The 18,704-nt window shown below is 42.4% G+C and overlaps 1 protein-coding gene across 1 annotated transcript in view; it reads right to left on the reverse strand.

The window, feature by feature from the left end:
- The window catches only part of LOC126457711 (uncharacterized), a 64,428-nt gene that overhangs the window by 41,268 nt on the left and 4,456 nt on the right, over positions 1-18,704 (reverse strand). The gene's annotated exons all lie outside the window — the stretch shown is intronic.

The following is an 18,704-nucleotide window of genomic DNA, read 5'->3' on the forward strand; positions in this document are numbered from 1 at the left end:
CATTCAACATTCTGGCTGTTACACCGGTTTTTAATGTACCAGCAATGGCACATCTCGCGCTTACGTTACCCTGTCATCATACGAATACAGTCACTTCCATACGTTGTCTATTCAAATGTATTCCAGAATTTTATATACTCTACTTTTAGATTTAAGTGTATTCCAGAGTTTTCGATACTCTACTTGAAGATTTATGGGGTTGCGATTTTTTCCCTCACTGTATATTAGATGTTACTCCAATAGTAGATCATTATTTTGTATATACACTCCTGGAAATTGAAATAAGAACACCGTGAATTCATTGTCCCAGGAAGGGGAAACTTTATTGACACATTCCTGGGGTCAGATACATCACATGATCACACTGACAGAACCACAGGCACATAGACACAGGCAACAGAGCATGCACAATGTCGGCACTAGTACAGTGTATATCCACCTTTCGCAGCAATGCAGGCTGCTATTCTCCTATGGAGACGATCGTAGAGATACTGGATGTAGTCCTGTGGAACGGCTTGCCATGCCATTTCCACCTGGCGCCTCAGTTGGACCAGCGTTCGTGCTGGACGTGCAGACCGCGTGAGACGACGCTTCATCCAGTCCCAAACATACTCAATGGGGGACAGATCCGGAGATCTTGCTGGCCAGGGTAGTTGACTTACACCTTCTAGAGCACGTTGGGTGGCACGGGATACATGCGGACGTGCATTGTCCTGTTGGAACAGCAAGTTCCCTTGCCGGTCTACGAATGGTAGAACGATGGGTTCGATGACGGTTTGGATGTACCGTGCACTATTCAGTGTCCCCTCGACGATCACCAGTGGTGTACGGCCAGTGTAGGAGATCGCTCCCCACACCATGATGCCGGGTGTTGGCCCTGTGTGCCTCGGTCGTATGCAGTCCTGATTGTGGCGCTCACCTGCACGGCGCCAAACACGCATACGACCATCATTGGCACCAAGGCAGAAGCGACTCTCATCGCTGAAGACGACACGTCTCCATTCGTCCCTCCATTCACGCCTGTCGCGACACCACTGGAGGCGGGCTGCACGATGTTGGGGCGTGAGCGGAATACGGTCTAACGGTGTGCGGGACGGTAGCCCAGCTTCATGGAGACGGTTGCGAATGGTCCTCGCCGATACCCCAGGACTAACAGTGTCCCTAATTTGCTGGGAAGTGGCGGTGCGGTCCCCTACGGCACTGCGTAGGATCCTACGGTCTTGGCGTGCATCCGTGCGTCGCTGCGGTCCGGTCCCAGGTCGACGGGCACGTGCGCCTTCCGCCGACCACTGGCGACAACATCGATGTACTGTGGAGACCTCACGCCCCACGTGTTGAGCAATTCGGCGGTACGTCCACCCGGCCTCCCGCATGCCCACTATACGCCCTCTCTCAAAGTCCGTCAACTGCACATACGGTTCACGTCCACGCTGTCGCGGCATGCTACCAGTGTTAAAGACTGCGATGGAGCTCCGTATGCCACGGCAAACTGGCTGACACTGACGGCGGCGGTGCACAAATGCTGAGCAGCTAGCGCCATTCGACGGCCAACACCGCGGTTCCTGGTGTGTCCGCTGTGCCGTGCGTGTGATCATTGCTTGTACAGCCCTCTCGCAGTGTCCGGAGCAAGTATGGTGGGTCTGACACACCGGTGTCAATGTGTTCTTTTTTCCATTTCCAGGAGTGTAGTTTGGAAAAGCACGGATTTTGTTGATCGCTTATATAAAGGTCTTTCGCGTTTCATTTATCGACGGAGCGTAGGCGGATTATTGGTCGTATGAATCTCTGCCAGCAGACACAACCTTCACTTTATGCTCAAAGTATCTGCGGCGATACATATAGGGATGGCAGACATTCACAGATTCTTTTCTATCCCTACATAGGAGTGACTAGGTTTCCACGGAAGTCCTGGCGTCATTGACAGAACGTTTGCCAGCGGAGACTAGTGCAGGAGGCTTCTGAAATTCACTGATTATTTACACCACCTTTCATTTATGTATTATTGACAAAACTTTACCACCTGGTGAGCAAGATGTATGAGACAGGGGAAATACCCTCAGACGTCATGAAGAATATAATAATTCCAATCACAAAGAATGCAGGTGTCGACAGATGTGAAAATTACCGAACTATCAGTTTAATAAGTCACAGCTGCAAAATGCTAACGCGAATTCTTTACAGACGACTGGAAAAACTGGTAGAAGCAGACCTCGGGGAAGATCAGTTTGGATTCCGTAGAAATGTTGGAATATGTGAGGCAATACTGCCCTTACGACTTATTTTAGAAGAAAGATTAAGGAAAGGCAAACCTTCGTTTCTAGCATTTGTAGACTTAGAGAAAGCTTTTGACAATGTTGACTGGAATACTCTCTTTCAAATTCTAAAGGTGGCAGGGGTAAAATACAGGGAGCGAAAGGCTATTTACATTTTGTACAGAAACCAGATAGCAGTTATAAGAGTCGAGGGACATGAAAGGGAAGCAGTGGTTGAGAAGGGAGTGAGACAGGGTTTTAGCCTCTCCCCGATGTTATTCAGTCTGTATATTGAGCAAGCAGTAAAGGAAACAAAAGAAAAATTTGGAGTAGGTATTATAGTCCATGGAGAAGAAATAAAAACGTTGAGGTTCGCCGATGACATTGTAATTCTGTCAGAGACAGCAAAGGACATGGAAGAGCAGTTGAACGGAATGGACAGTGTCTTGAAAGGAGGATATAAGACGTACATCAACAAAAGCAAAACGAGGATAATGGAATGTAGTCGAATTAAGTCGGCTGATGCTGAGGGAATTAGGTTACGAAATGAGACACTTAAAGTAGTAGAGGAGTTTTGCTATTTGTGGAGCAAAATACCTGATGATGGTCGAAGTAGAGAGGATATAAAATGTAGACTGGCAATGGCAAGGAAAGCGTTTTTTAAGAAGAGAAATTTGTTAACACCGAGTATAGATTTAAGTGTCAGGAAGTCGTTTCTGAAAGTATTTGTATGGAGTGTAGCCATGTATGGAAGCGAAACATTTCGATAAATAGTTTGCACAGTAAGAGAATAGAAGCTTTCGAAATGTGGTGCTACAGAAGAATGCTGAAGATTAGATGGGTACATCACATACCTAATGAGGAGGTATTGAACAGAATTGGGGAGAAGAGGAGTTTGTGGCACAAATTGACAAGAAGAAGGGACCGATTGGTAGGACATGTCCTGTGGCATCAAGGGATCACCAATTTAGCATTGGGGACAGCGTAGAGGGTAAAAATCGTAGAGGGAGACTAAGAGATGAATACACTAAGCAGATTCAGAAGGATGTAGGTTGCAGTAAGTACTGGGAGATGAAGGAGCTTGCACAGGATAGAGTAGCATTGAGAGCTGCATTAAACCAGTTTCAGAGCTGAAGACCACAACAACAACATTGGGTTAAACGTCGCCTGGTAGGACGACCTGATATGAACAAGTGCTCATGCCTATTAAGGCCTGCATTTCATAATCCATGTGCAAAGGAATTTTATTATTGTTTCCTTCCACATAACCATCTCTCAAATATGTGGCAATGACCAATTCTTTTCCCCATTTCCTCCACTTGGGAAATCCCGCAGACTTCCTGTACACCCCTTCACATACCCCTCTTGTCCCCAATCAGGATATTAGTGGGAAAAAGACTCACTTTGTCCTGAGAGAGGGATGTAAGATAGCGTGTTTATTTGTTTGCTTTTTTTTGGGGGTGTTGGGTTGTCCTCCACAATCCTCAGCCCCTCAACCCCATCCTCACATATTCCAATCCTTTGTGTATCCGGAATCTCAGATATGAATGCAACACCCCCTTCCACCACCACATGTGAATAGGCGGTAAATTGGATGGAGTGGAAGGTACTGTCTTTACTTTTGGTGGGAAATGTGTTCAGTTAAGATGTTGGTGATGGACAGACTGGATTTTAATACGTGTATTACCAGTAAGCATACAACTGAGGACTGCATTCTAAAGTCTTCTACGGAACGGATGGAAGGAACTGATAATGAATGAATATAGTGGGAATACCTTTCAAGAGGATATAGGACGATAGACTGAGAATGTATTTCGCAACTCATAAAGAATACTGACTGTGCTAGAACTGCTCCTGTTTTTTAAAATGGCCGGTCAGTTCACAGTGTTTAAGACAGATTTGTCCTTCTCCACTACCACAGACTGAATGAAGCTCGGGTGCTCACCTTGGAGTATGGGCTCAACTGGGGACGCTTGAAACGGATTTTCTCTCAATTTCGTGTGAATATACGTTCACTTTGCTGTGGACTCTAATCCACAATACTAGTCGAAATTGGCGGGGAAGTCAGAATAATTATCTCCAAACGATCTAAAAATGTATATCGCCTAGGGAAGTTGTATACAGACCCACACATACGTGGTAAGATCGGACAGGACATCAAAAAGCCACTAAAGTGTAGGACAGTAGCCTCCTACCGATCTACAATTGTATAGCTACTCCGAAACTTGTACACAGACACATGTTAAGAAGGGATAGAATAGCTGACTATCATCGAAGTGTAAGAACGCCAATACACACTACCACAACTCTTAAAAATAGTTCACTTCTCAAATTACTTACAGAAATTGTAAGAAAAAAACCGTCACTTGTGAACAATATGTCATAGTGCAACATATGCGCTAATTGTTGAGTAAAATCGTTGCAATAACACAGCTACTATAATAACTGAGCGTAAAATATATCGCCAGGACAGAGACAGTTTAGCTGCACATGTGTTCACCCGGAAGTGTTCATACAATCCAACCACCTTAGAAAAAAATTTTATCTCCTTCCTTACCTCCCCTCTCCCATCACCTACTCCTCCGATAGCTAGATGTAATGGTTTTCAAGCCTGTGCTACAATTTCCCTGTTGCTGAAGGTACACGAAGCTGTTGCAGTGAGACTCTTTACAAATACGTAATGTGTGAATACCCAAGCACAATCCAACACTCTCATTTCGCACGTCAATCGACCGCAAAGCACCAAGTGCTAAATATATTCATGATGTTGTAGGGATTGACATTTGAGAATTGAAGCGCAGTACACACACCACACATACGAACTTCTGTCGCTGCACAATCAGCATACTTGCTAGATCGCTATTCAGCTATCCAGAGGTCTCTGTGAGCACAGCCAAGAGGATTTGACACCAAAATTGCACCCAACAGCCGACTAGCTGGATTCTCTCCTTGTACCCGTCTGTTGCACGACATTAAGCACAACTTCCGATCGCATAATACGTGAAAACGACTTTGGTCCTCTGGCCATGGCACACTGCATGACAAGCAGGTGTGTCATGCAGTTACACCCTGGGACAGACCCTCCAGGAGATGCTCTTTTCAAGGAACACTATGGAGAACTGATATTTGAAGATGACTACTAAATGATTCTACTTGTACCAACACATACACTCCTGGAAATGGAAAAAAGAACACATTGACACCGGTGTGTCAGACCCACGATACTTGCTCCGGACACTGCGAGAGGGCTGTACAAGCAATGATCACACGCACGGCACAGCGGACACACCAGGAACCGCGGTGTTGGCCGTCGAATGGCGCTAGCTGCGCAGCATTTGTGCACCGCCACCGTCAGTGTCAGCCAGTTTGCCGTGGCATACGGAGCTCCATCGCAGTCTTTAACACTGGTAGCATGCCGCGACAGCGTGGACGTGAACCGTATGTGCAGTTGACGGACTTTGAGCGAGGGCGTATAGTGGGCATGCGGGAGGCCGGGTGGACGTACCGCCGAATTGCTCAACACGTGGGGCGTGAGGTCTCCACAGTACATCGATGTTGTCGCCAGTGGTCGGCGGAAGGTGCACGTGCCCGTCGACCTGGGACCGGACCGCAGCGACGCACGGATGCACGCCAAGACCATAGGATCCTACGCAGTGCCGTAGGGGACCGCACCGCCACTTCCCAGCAAATTAGGGACACTGTTGCTCCTGGGGTATCGGTGAGGACCATTCGCAACCGTCTCCATGAAGCTGGGCTACGGTCCCGCACACCGTTAGGCCGTCTTCCGCTCACGCCCCAACATCGTGCAGCCCGCCTCCAGTGGTGTCGCGACAGGCGTGAATGGAGGGACGAATGGAGACGTGTCGTCTTCAGCGATGAGAGTCGCTTCTGCCTTGGTGTCAATGATGGTCGTATGCGTGTTTGGCGCCGTGCAGGTGAGCGCCACAATCAGGACTGCATACGACCGAGGCACACAGGGCCAACACCCGGCATCATGGTGTGGGGAGCGATCTCCTACACTGGTCGTACACCACTGGTGATCGTCGAGGGGACACTGAATAGTGCACGGTACTTCCAAACCGTCATCGAACCCATCGTTCTACCATTCCTAGACCGGCAAGGGAACTTGCTGTTCCAACAGGACAATGCACGTCCGCATGTATCCCGTGCCACCCAACGTGCTCTAGAAGGTGTAAGTCAACTACCCTGGCCAGCAAGATCTCCGGATCTGTCCCCCATTGAGCATGTTTGGGACTGGATGAAGCGTCGTCTCACGCGGTCTGCACGTCCAGCACGAACGCTGGTCCAACTGAGGCGCCAGGTGGAAATGGCATGGCAAGCCGTTCCACAGGACTACATCCAGCATCTCTACGATCGTCTCCATGGGAGAATAGCAGCCTGCATTGCTGCGAAAGGTGGATATACACTGTACTAGTGCCGACATTGTGCATGCTCTGTTGCCTGTGTCTATGTGCCTGTGGTTCTGTCAGTGTGATCATGTGATGTATCTGACCCCAGGAATGTGTCAATAAAGTTTCCCCTTCCTGGGAAAATGAATTTGCGGTGTTCTTATTTCAATTTCCAGGAGTGTATTTCACGTAACGACCACAAAGACCAGCTACAAGATACTAACGCTCGAATAGGGGTTTATAGCAGTCTTTTTCTCTCTCGCTGTTCTTGCAAGTGGAATCGGAAAGGAAATGCCTAGTAGTGATACAAGCACATCATCTGCCAAGGCTTGCGAAGTATACCGATATAGATGTAAATTTAGCCTACTTATTAAGATGTCGGTCCCACCATTTATAGACAGACAAACCTCATGTTGCCCGTTATTTGTCAAGGAAGCAAAAGAACTTCTCCTGCTGACTGTCTCTCTATAAAAACCTTTGGGTTATAATATTCATAACAATACAGAAACATAGCACCTAAATTTCTTTGCCAATAATGATTGTCTATACATATTCCCTGCACTTGTCCTACACTGCTTTTTCACAGTACTACGATTACTGTGCTAGAGATACGAAAGTGTAAGGGTGTCAGAATCATTTATGACTGCGTAGTGTTCCGTGAGAGAAATGTCACTTTTCTTCAATTTGTGCATAACTCCATAATACGAATCTATCAGTAACACAGAGCTTCCATTACACTGTTGCACGAAAACTACAGTATCACACATCATACACTGATCAGCCAGAACATTATGACCACCTAGTTAATAGCCAACTTTATCATGGATAACAATTGTTACGTTTCATGGCATGAAAGCAGTAAGGCGTTTGTAGGTAAATGGATAGAGTTGGCACAACTTCTGCCCATACAAGTCACCTAATTCCTGCAAATTCGGGTGATGGGGGCAATGAGCTCTGACGCCATGTTCAGTCACGTCCCAGACTTGTAAGATTGGTTTCAGACCTGGCACGTCGGTGGGCCGGCACTTCAACTTGATCTCGCCACAGCGTTCCTGAAACCACTCCATCACACTCCTAGTATTGTGACATGGCGTTTTATCTTGTTGAAGTGTGCCAATGCAGTTGTGAAACATGATCGTCATGAAGGACTGTACATGGTCAGCAACCAGTGTGGTTACTCCTAGGCCATCATGGTGCCTTGCACGAGCTCCACTGAACCCATGGATGCCCACGTGAATGTTTCCCAGCATAATGGAGCCGACACGGCTGGTCTCCAGCCCACAGTACAAATGTCAACGAGCTGGTACTCTCGAAGACGACTGATTCGTGTACTTCCATCAACATGATGAAGGTTATCGGGATTCATCAGACCAAGCAACCCTCTGCCAGTACACCAGCGTCAAGTGCCGATGATCACATGCCCATTTCAGTCGTAGACGCTGATGTAGTGGTGTTAACTCTGGAACATGCATGAGTTGTTGGCTGCAGAGGTCCACAGTTAGGAGCTTGTGTACAAGATCGCCAATCTAGGAGATCTCGTGTTCCTTTAACTTTAGCATGCTTTTTTCGTTGTTTCTGCAACAGGGATCTAATTCGTTTTATGTACCAAGCGTTATCAGCACCGTCCTTTGTTAAATTATTTGGCACGAATTTTTAAATTTCTCTCGAACTATTTCTTTGAATTCAAGACACGTCTGGTCTACACTTACAATGTTAATTTGGAACAAGTGAAGATCGACTCTGAGGAAGGCATTGAAAAAAGGTGACATATTTGTCACGAGACACTATGCTGTCAATGAAAACTCTGTCACCATTACACTGTCATATTTCTGGCGTAGTAACCATAGAAACATAATAAAGGAGATTAGGCCACGTACAGGGTGACATTTGTAGGCACTCATTCGATATCGATGAATTGTAGGTGCTATGTGTCTGAATTCCTTTGTGCAGTCCACATATAATTTACATGGCTGTGACTATCATCCTATAAGACAGTGCAGTAGTTTTCTAGTTGTGGTAGCTTTCTACATAGTCAGTGATGGGCAGAGGACTAGACAGCCTGCTGAAATGGTTCAAATGGCTCTGAGCAATATGGGACTTAACTTCTGAGGTCTTCAGTCTCCTAGAACTTGGAATAACTCTTACTCGTTTACTCGTTGAAATCAGGTGGATTCAAACGTTATATATCAAAGACAAGAAGAAACTTGAGCTCTATACCGCTTTATTCGAGGTTTGTGAGTAAACTAATTACAGCCTCTGACATACGTCTCATGAACTGACTGCAGCGAGAAAACTGGAGGTTCACATGACGTTTTCATTGAGAGACGATCTGCAGCAGATGTTCTGTCTTTTGTATTCTTGATAAATAGGAGACAATATATTTCCATTGGTTTCTATTGATCTGACGAAGACTTAGGCAATACTTCCTTAATAGGTTTTACAAACACAGCAGGATGATTTTTTCATGGGTTGTGATAACCTCGAACTGTCGCTGCTTCAATAGACATTCTTCTAACAAAACGGAAACTCCCACCCTGTATGGAACACAGTTATGTGACACATTTATTTCACCACTTTGCATTCTTTCAGACAGCGCCAGACTAATATAGTCACCACGCCCTACTAACTGATTGCGGCATGTCATGAACCATTTCTTTGACAGCAGACAATACTAGCTTATATCACTAATTTGAGAAGAGGTATTGAAAAGCCATTCAGGCAACTCTTTACTTAAATTAGCTTTGATTTCATTTAACTTTGACCTGAGTGGTTCATCTGAAGTTCCTCTCTCAGATAACAGATCAGAAGAGGACCTTTGCCCAACAAGCTGTAATTCTTAATATAGTTTTTCATTCATCTGAGTGCCTATATGCAAAATCAACTTTTAAAAGTACTGTGAATAATTTTTCCCTCTGCATGTGAAACTGTTTCTTTAACTTATAACTTTCCCTCTACTGTTCTAACTGTTTCTTTAACATAACGTCTTTTTCCAGAAGTGAACTTATCGGCTTTTCCATTTACCTCCTGAACATATCCTTTTATATAACTTATTCCACCTATTAATTTTCGTATGGCCTTGGTATTGCCATGGTATTCAAAAATCGTTTTCACCATTGCCTTTAAACTTCGACATATTACCGTAAATGGGTACTGAGTATGGCTAGCCAATTTGTTCACTCTCAGCCTTTGACTCCAATTCACGCCCCTGACGAGACAATATTTTTGCCGGTCGCATCAACGAATTCACTACCTTCAGGGTATGATTCTACGTGATTATGTTTTTCAGATTAAATTTTTATTTTTTTTTTCTATTTTTACCATAATACGGAGATGGCTATAATTACATGGGCAAATTACATATATTAGTGTAATAACAGCACACAAGCAATGTTAATTAAAAATGGGCACCTTTCACTAAGAATTTCAAACAATGTAACAGCACTGTACCATGTTGCATATTCGCTACACATAGTCAGCTAACTTGCACAACATAACTATGTAACAGTGGCAATTAATTCACAAATAACTCAAATAATGCAAGTTTGATTGAAAATGGCCTGTCAATGATTAATTATATAATTAATTATATGCATAAATTAAGTAAATAAGTAATGTTGTCCTTACCTCGAACGTTTTGGCGTAAAGAAAAACACATAATTTCAAAAAATTATAACATCTTTTTCTTCGACTTCAGTCCGTTTCCGCCAATATTTTAGAGTTTTCGTTCAGTACAAGAAACAGAGATAAAAAAGTTTTAATAACTTAATGGCAATAAAAATTCGTATACATAATATTTATAAACTGTGCTGTAAGACGGTCGACAGTGTAATATATCACCTCTCTTCCCCCCCCCCCCCCCCCCCCCCCCCCCTGGGTTTTGTTATTTTAAGATTGTTCATTAGACCTAAATGTTATTAAGAACAGCGTACATCACACTGCGAAGATGAAAAGAGAACATGCAATTATAAAATTTAGGAAGATGACGTTGATTCTTTCACTTTTTTCTTACTGTCTAATAGATCCTGTAAGATACTGCGAGTTTGATTTCATTTTCATGAGCAATTAGCAGCAGACCAAGAAGTAGTCGTTGGAATGAAAAGAGTTTGATGACGACATATCGTCTTGGTGTTAACTGACAAAGTAAACTGATAGTTTTTGTAATAATAACGAAACTTCGTTTACAAACATAGATTGCAGTTTCAACTTACTATGTTGAGTTCAGAATACGATAGAGCGCTTACTGGGTCCGATCGTCATGTTACTAAACAGGCTGCTTCAGTCTGAACAGAATGCAGGACTATGCACTATACTGCAAAGTAAATAGGAAATAAATCAAGTAGAATTACTGTGTCACAGTATAACTCAAGTTACAGGAATGACACAACCCTCTGGCAGCAAGGAAGAAAGAAACCACTATAATCTATTACTTTAGCAAAACAAAATATCAGAATGTTTTTCTCAGGCAAAGTGTGTACAAAGATGACGTTTATCATCACCGATTTCACTGTTAGGTTAAATAATTTGCTGCAGATGCTAACAGAAAAAAAAATCAAGGGACAAACCCTCACAAGAGCTTACTACCGAAATTAACTGACGACATTGCAGGACATTCTCAAGACAAAACTTCGCAGGGTGGATTTACATAGGTATCTTCTTTTAGTTAATACAACTTCGCTCTCCTCTGGTAAAATCCTGATATGGTAAGCACTGTCATGTTTCTCTTCGTTCGGATGAAGAAACCGTTTTGCTGCAGGCATTTCCAGAGACACGACGAGAGGATTTTCGAGGTGTTACCGTTTCATGAACAGCCAGAATGCAGACTTCTACAACCATACATCCTAGGGCACACTGTGTCGCAGATGTAGAACACGAACACAAAGTTCGAAATCGCAGCATAACTTGTGCTCTTCTTGTAGCGAAGGATTGTCGCGCTGTCTTGGGAGCCTTGTCACGCTCCATGCGGCTCCACCCGTCGGAGGTTCGAGTCCTCCATCAGGCATGGGTGTGTGTGTTGCCCATAGCGTAAGTTAGTTTAAGTTAGTAGTGTATGGGCATAGGGACCGATGACCTCAGCAGTTTGGTCCCATAAGACCTTACTACAAATTGCCAATTTTCGACTTTGTAACTGATAACTGTACTATCGTAGTTGCTGTATCCTGCGTGGAAACCAATAAATATCAGGACAGTTCAATTGCTGTAATATAGGCTACATGCTATTTGTAAGAGTATATGTGGATGCTTTGTTACAGTAAGAAAATATTCCTGTCTTTGTGCCAATACAAACAGAAAGAAGTATGCTAGCAAATGAATGGACAACAGAAGTAGCGTTATATAGTAAGAAATGATATCAAGTGTCAGTTTACATTTCACACATTTTAGATACAGTACATATTCATTCCAAAGACGTATTACAAGTTCTGTTAGCATCCTGTCACAAATCCCACTGTAATATTCGATGTTGCACACAACGACACATGTATTTTCACCGTTCCCAACTGGTGGACTGCGTGTCTGAGTGAGACAGTGTTGTCTCCTGGATAGTTAACCTTGCGGGTCTGTTTCGTAAAGTAGGTCAGTGACTTTGTGTTGTGTTAAGATGCCAAATGGTTGTACAAACATCAAGTACAATTGATATCAGGGTCTCCTCAACATTCGGAAACGGTGTAAGGATCACGAGAGTCTATTTTAATGTTTTGAGCTGCAAGGCTTTGTAGCCGTGAATTTCAAAACAGTTTGAGAACTTTACAACGAATTTTTCTTCCTCAAATGTTACGCTCGTGGCTTTGTGAATTCAGTGGTCTACAGTGCACGGTACAGAATCAGTCTTTTACCCATTGGAATATTTGTGCGTTTGTGTACATCACATGCCCATTCAATGAGCACAATTACGTTTTCGGTGAGACTGTAAGGTTATGTAATAAAATATTTTCAAATCATTGGAATTTCCTTGCTTTTATGTTCCAGTGTTAACCATTTTACACCTAGCTGTTCTTTGTTACTTGTAGCAATTCATTCCACTTTGATTCAGAAATGATGTACATGTCGCTGAGTTCTTTCTACGATCCAAAAGACGCTAATTGTACTGTAAGCAATCATCTCTGTTCTTCTCAGCACACCAGGGCACAATATAAGTCAGTTGTTGTTAATGTAGGTGAGGCACCGCTTTATGTTTTCATATAAAGTCTTGTATTGTAAACTACGATAACAATCTGAATAAAACCTGCCTCGTGCACAAAGCTGAGCTATAGCCGCAGTTACATACATGTACTTCAAGTAAATTCAGGTGTTTACTGCAACTTGTCGGTTCTGTGCATATCAATTAATTCGTTACCGTGTCCATTATAAATGCGTTGCGCAAAGTGAGTCCCTCTCGTATCAGGTCATGTTTAATTGATGATTAATTGAGGCAACGCTAGCACATAAATTCGTGGGTCTAAGCTTTCTATAAGAGTTTTAGAAGACGAAACTTATACTGTTTAGCAAGTCATCGACTTATCTCTCATATGAGATAATCAAACAAGCCCTAGGCAATGAACATTTTGCCCAGACTGTATTTTCCATAAATGAGAATGAAAATAACTCCAATACTTTGCTTCTGACCGACCGGGAGTTCAGAAGGTTTGCATTTTTCACTACTGGACAACGCTTTGGTACACTTTGTCGTCTCGTGATATTTGTTCTAAGTCAACTCTGCTCCACTGTGTGTTGGATGTCTTACAAACTGCCCACACTACATTGCAGAGAATAAAAACCAAAGGAAAAAAACTACCCTTCCTGGGAGTGAATGAGGCTTTCTTTTTAAAATATGTCTTCCATCGTTCTAGATCTCTAAGGCCTAGGGGTAGAGATTTTCGCTAGAAATCAAAGTATCTTTGGTTCTGGTTTCGAACCCAGTCAGCGAGTAAAATTTTGATGAAAATCATTAGCAGAGACGGCCACAGATTTCCAGTGTAAAAGTCAGCCTAGTTCTGCCAACAGCATTATAAAAAGTGGGCAGAGAAGAAAAGTGAGATCTGGGCAACCTCTTGTGTTTTGGGTGGAAGCTGTCCCTAAAGGTCTGAAGAATCAGCGATGAACAACGGCATAAGAATGGAGAAGCCAATAGAAACCACTACGTTATGTACGTCCACAAACACGTCGCCTGTAATTCAAAGAGTGTCATGATAATCTCTCCATCGGCAAGATATTCTAGAGCAGTCACTTATGAGTCGGAGCGTGGAATATCAGAAGTTTGAACATTGTGAATAGGAAGCCTAATTCTAGTTACAGTGAGGATAAGTGAAGAGAATTGCAAACACGAAAACAGTGTCATTTCAGCGGCAGCAGAAAATGTTTCACCATGAGCAGAAAGGACTATTCTCATCAGAATCAATAGCAATTCAGTGTCAACAAAAATATTTCAGGTATATAAGACGACATCGCAAGAAGAAGAAGGAGAGACAGTAAAAGTATATGAGGGCTTTGAACAGGTAATCCAGTATGTAAAGGGAAATTAAAATGTAATAGTCATGGAGGGCAGAACCGCTGTAGTAGGTAAGGAAAGAAAAGAAAGAGTTAAAGGAGAATATGGGTGTGGTAGTAGGAACGTGTCAAGTGAAAGCCCGTCTGACTTCTGCATTCAATATAAGTTTGTAATAGCTAATACCCGCTCAAGAATCACAAGTGGATTGACTCTAGTTGAATTACTCATGGTACGTTGAGAAGCTCCAGAAATCAGGTATTAGATTTGAAGTGTACACAGGAGCAGATATACATTCAGGCCGTAATTTAATAATGTTGGATAGCGCATTGTACTTTGAGCGTATTGGTCGCAGAAATCGTGGTTGAAACAAGTGGGCTACTGAAGTACCGGTAGTGAGGAATGGTGTGGGTTTGGAGTCAGTGAGCAATGTATAGTTCTAAAATTGGCAAACGCGGAAGTAGCACCAACACAGATACAAACAAGGGAACTGTAAAGAGACCGTAGGTAAGACAAAAAAAACTTCTTCTGCTCAACGGAACAACAAAGTACATAAATGATCTGGGAATGGCCACACTGTAGCAAAATTACTGATTTAGCAATGAAAGAAATGGCAAGTGCGGAGGAACTGCGGAGAAATGTCTGCAAGAAATATGTGGAGAAATTGGAAAAGAAAATGTCGTCAGAAGGACAGCTGTCACATCCAAAAAAGTCATAACACCCCTTGTTGTAATTAAATACAATACCAGTAACAATAACGTGAAATGGAAATTCTACACTTAAACACAGAGGGAAGAGCAGGTAGGTTGAAAGACTAAACTTATCCCTCGAGCAGGTGCGCCTGTGTATAAAGTGTGCCAAGGACAAATAATATTGTTTTGTACGACCCATTGTTGTTTTATAATTGAGAGCCAATACTTTTTCCTTCATTATTGCTTCACGTAACACAGTGATAAACTATGTTGTCCTACAACCAAGTGAGGAGTATTAATATAAAATGACAGCGAGCTAGGCGCGAAAAAAATTACGGTCCGTGCAAGGAAATGTGCCAGGTACACAGCTAACATCACAATACCATAATGAGACAATTTTCGATGAGATAGTAACTGATTAGGCGTTTGGCTGAGATCTGATGCAATAGCATTGTTTAATGCTCAGAGTGGTTTATTAATGTGGGGTAATACATGTACACAGCAACACAATTATAAAATGATAGTTCCTTTTAGTATCGTTAGGCTTAACAGCGATTTATCTCATATGTTTATTTTATCTTTGTTCAGTGAACTAAAATTAAAAAGTGTTTCTGTTCATACTTGTTAACCTGAATAACATAAAACAGATATTCTACACATGTGTACAAAGTTAGCCAAGCACCCCTTTGTCTAATGAAATATAGCATGCCAGCACGACGGTTAAGGCCAGTAATTCGAGGCAGGATTGTCTGATGTCATAAAAGAAGAGAGGGTAGTCGAAATGGGAGACGAAAACAAAGTTACTTGCTAGACTAATGAACTAAAGAACGGAGATAAAAATTGGGGAACTGTTAGACGACAACCAGTTTGGGTGTAGGGAAGGTAATGGCACCATTAGAAACGATATAAGGAAAGGGTGCGTTCTTTCTCTCCTACTGTTCAGTCTATACATCATTGATACAATGATAGAAATAGAAGCAAAGTTCAATAGGAGGATTGAAATTTAAGATGAAAGGAAATCAATGCCAATACTCACTAATTTCATTGCTATCATGAGTGAAAGAGCAGGAGATTCACAAGATCAGTTGAATGGAATGCACAGTCTACTGCGTGTAGAATATGGATTGAGAGTAAACCGACGAAAGACTAAAGTAATAAGGAGTGGTAGAAATGAGATTTGCGACAATCTACACATCAAAATTGCAGACTACAATGGAAAAAACCTGAATTAAGTCTGCTATGTGGAAGGATATAACAAACGACAGATAAAGCAATTAGGAACACAAAATTGAATAGTACAGGTAAGGAGGGCATTCCTGTCCAAAAGAAGTCTACCAGTACGATACAGTGGCATTACTTGGAGAAAAAATTTTAAAGAATGTATATCTGGATAACAGCAGTTTATGGAAGTGAATCATGGAAGTTGAGGGAACCGAAAAAGAATCATTTGAGACCTGGTGCTGTAGAAGCATATAGAAAATTAGGTGGGCTGGTAAGATAACGAATGAGGATGTTCTACCCAGAATCAGCAAGGAAAGGAATGTGTGGAGGACGCTGACATGATGGACGATACGAGGTCTGCTATTACATCAGGAAATAAATCCCACCGATATAAATACAGAGGGTAAAACCTTTAGGGGAAGACAGAAATTGTAAAATACACAAAATCTAATTGAGAACTTTGTGTGCAAGTAGTACTCCTCAATAAAGATTTTGGCATGGGCTATAGAAGGTGTGCATCAAACCGGTTCTAAGGCTGATAACCACAAAAATATGTGTCTCGTTAACCGCTGTACAATACATGAAAAGGGGTAGTTCCAACTGTTATCGTGTCTGTGGTTTCCTATTACAAGCTAGGGAGAAATGAGAATATTCCCTTATAGGCATCGCCGGTTTTATTTTGCCGTTATGGATCCTACACAGCTTATATGATGGGGGCCAGACGTACTTCATTGTCTACGTTAGATATTAGAACAAAAAATTATAAATCAGTTACGTGGAGTAGTTAGAAACCATATTATGACATTGGCCTGCCTACTGCCAAGTACACCATGTTGTGCTTAAGACAATTTTATGGAGCAGGATCAGGACATCGGTATGAGTTAACCAACAGCAGTTTATGAGAATACCACTGAGATCCTCAAGCGTCCTGGGTATCTGCATATCCTCGGTATAGACTGCCAGGAAATCAAAGACATCCGTTCGTATTTTATACGACAGGCTTCACATGCGCATTCCATTTCATATATAGAAATCATGGTACAAAAACAAGACTACGATGCCTGAGCCTAGACTTTATAATATGATAGGGCATATTTTTTACCATTACGTTTCCCTTCAGGTATTTATAATTAAACCGAGATGCCACCAATTGCACAATGTCAGTTGTTGTTTATATCGATCTGAAGTTAGTTGTTGTTTATATCGATCTGAAGTTGTTTATACTATTGGTCGGCACAGACAACTGAACACTCAACAGACGCTATGAGAGGGTTCTCCACATTGTCTAAAACATGGTTTATTAATTTTGCATTCAGACCTCAGTCTTTCAAGTGTTTTGATGTTTTCCATAGCTTCATCGCCTCTGACGCTTGTCGCTCGAATCTACCAGACTTTATTAACATTCTACATCATTATTCTTCATATATACACGTTTACTCCTCAACATAGTCGCCCTAAAGACGAACACAGTTCTCGCAACGAGAAACCAGTATGCTAATACTATCACTGTAGAATGTCTGACATTGTCGACGTTAGTACTACCTTGCCTGCACCACTTCATTGCTATCAAAGTGAAGTCCTCAAAGGTGTTGCTTCGGCTATGGAAGCAGATGATAGCAGACTGGGACAAAGTCGGAATTGAATGTATGATGATGGATGACGATGAACCCGAGGCGTCTGCTTGTTGCAGACGCCGCTACGTTCGTTTCTGGTCTGGCTCTGTCACGCTGAAGGGGAGGGTGCTCTGCGTGTGGACGAACACTTCGAATTCGTGATTTTAGTTTTCTGAGTTTTTTCTCAGGCACCGACGAGGTTACGTCAGACAGCGCCATGTTACACTTCACAATTCGATGTCTTTTACCGGCAGTTTGAGTGATCGATCCGAAAAGTCGACTAAATGCGTGATATGTATTTCTTCAGCCGATGTAGACAATAGAATAAAGAATTGTGAAGAATTTCTTTTCAGCAAGCCCTCGTAGCAGAAAATTATTCTGCATCTAGGGAACGGTTACCATTCTGAAATGTTCCGCACTACTCGCGATGAATTTCGTAAATTCATTTTTTTTATCATTTACATCGCCATATTCAATAAAGTCTTAGCATTTTGTCTACTTTGCATGGGTTTCTTGTCTGCTTGATATACCGACTATATCACAACCACCAATAGTCTGCGTTTTTTTTGTTTTCGGTTTTTATCTCCAATAACATTACTGCCCACGTGGTTCAGAACTACCTGAGCATGCGTTTAAGCAGTCTATATCTCCTGATATTCATGGGCTATCAGATGTGTATTTCTATATTCTAAGCCTGTAATTAAGGTCTACTTCATTTTTGTCAGCTTTCAGTTAAGTGTCACTGAAATTACTTACAATTTGTTCATATACAGTTACAGTTGTCATAAAATGCCTTCCAAGAGACAGCCAACTGAAGATTGTGATGCAGCTGTGATTGCTTCCGTATTTGTCCAATGGCATTTATTTATATGACAGCTGAAGAGTTCACATAAATCCCTTATAAATACAACAGCATTAAGTTTTCGTTAATTTCATAAGCAGTCATTTAAGTATAGTACTTAAATATATGTGAAATCTAAAGAGAGAAATGTAAACTGGACCGCGGTCCCTGCCAAGGATGGGGGATGTGGACAACAGCAGGGGAGGGTCCTGGTGAA

The sequence above is a fragment of the Schistocerca serialis genome, chromosome 2 (genome assembly GCF_023864345.2).
Source record: "Schistocerca serialis cubense isolate TAMUIC-IGC-003099 chromosome 2, iqSchSeri2.2, whole genome shotgun sequence".
NCBI lineage: Eukaryota > Metazoa > Arthropoda > Insecta > Orthoptera > Acrididae > Schistocerca > Schistocerca serialis.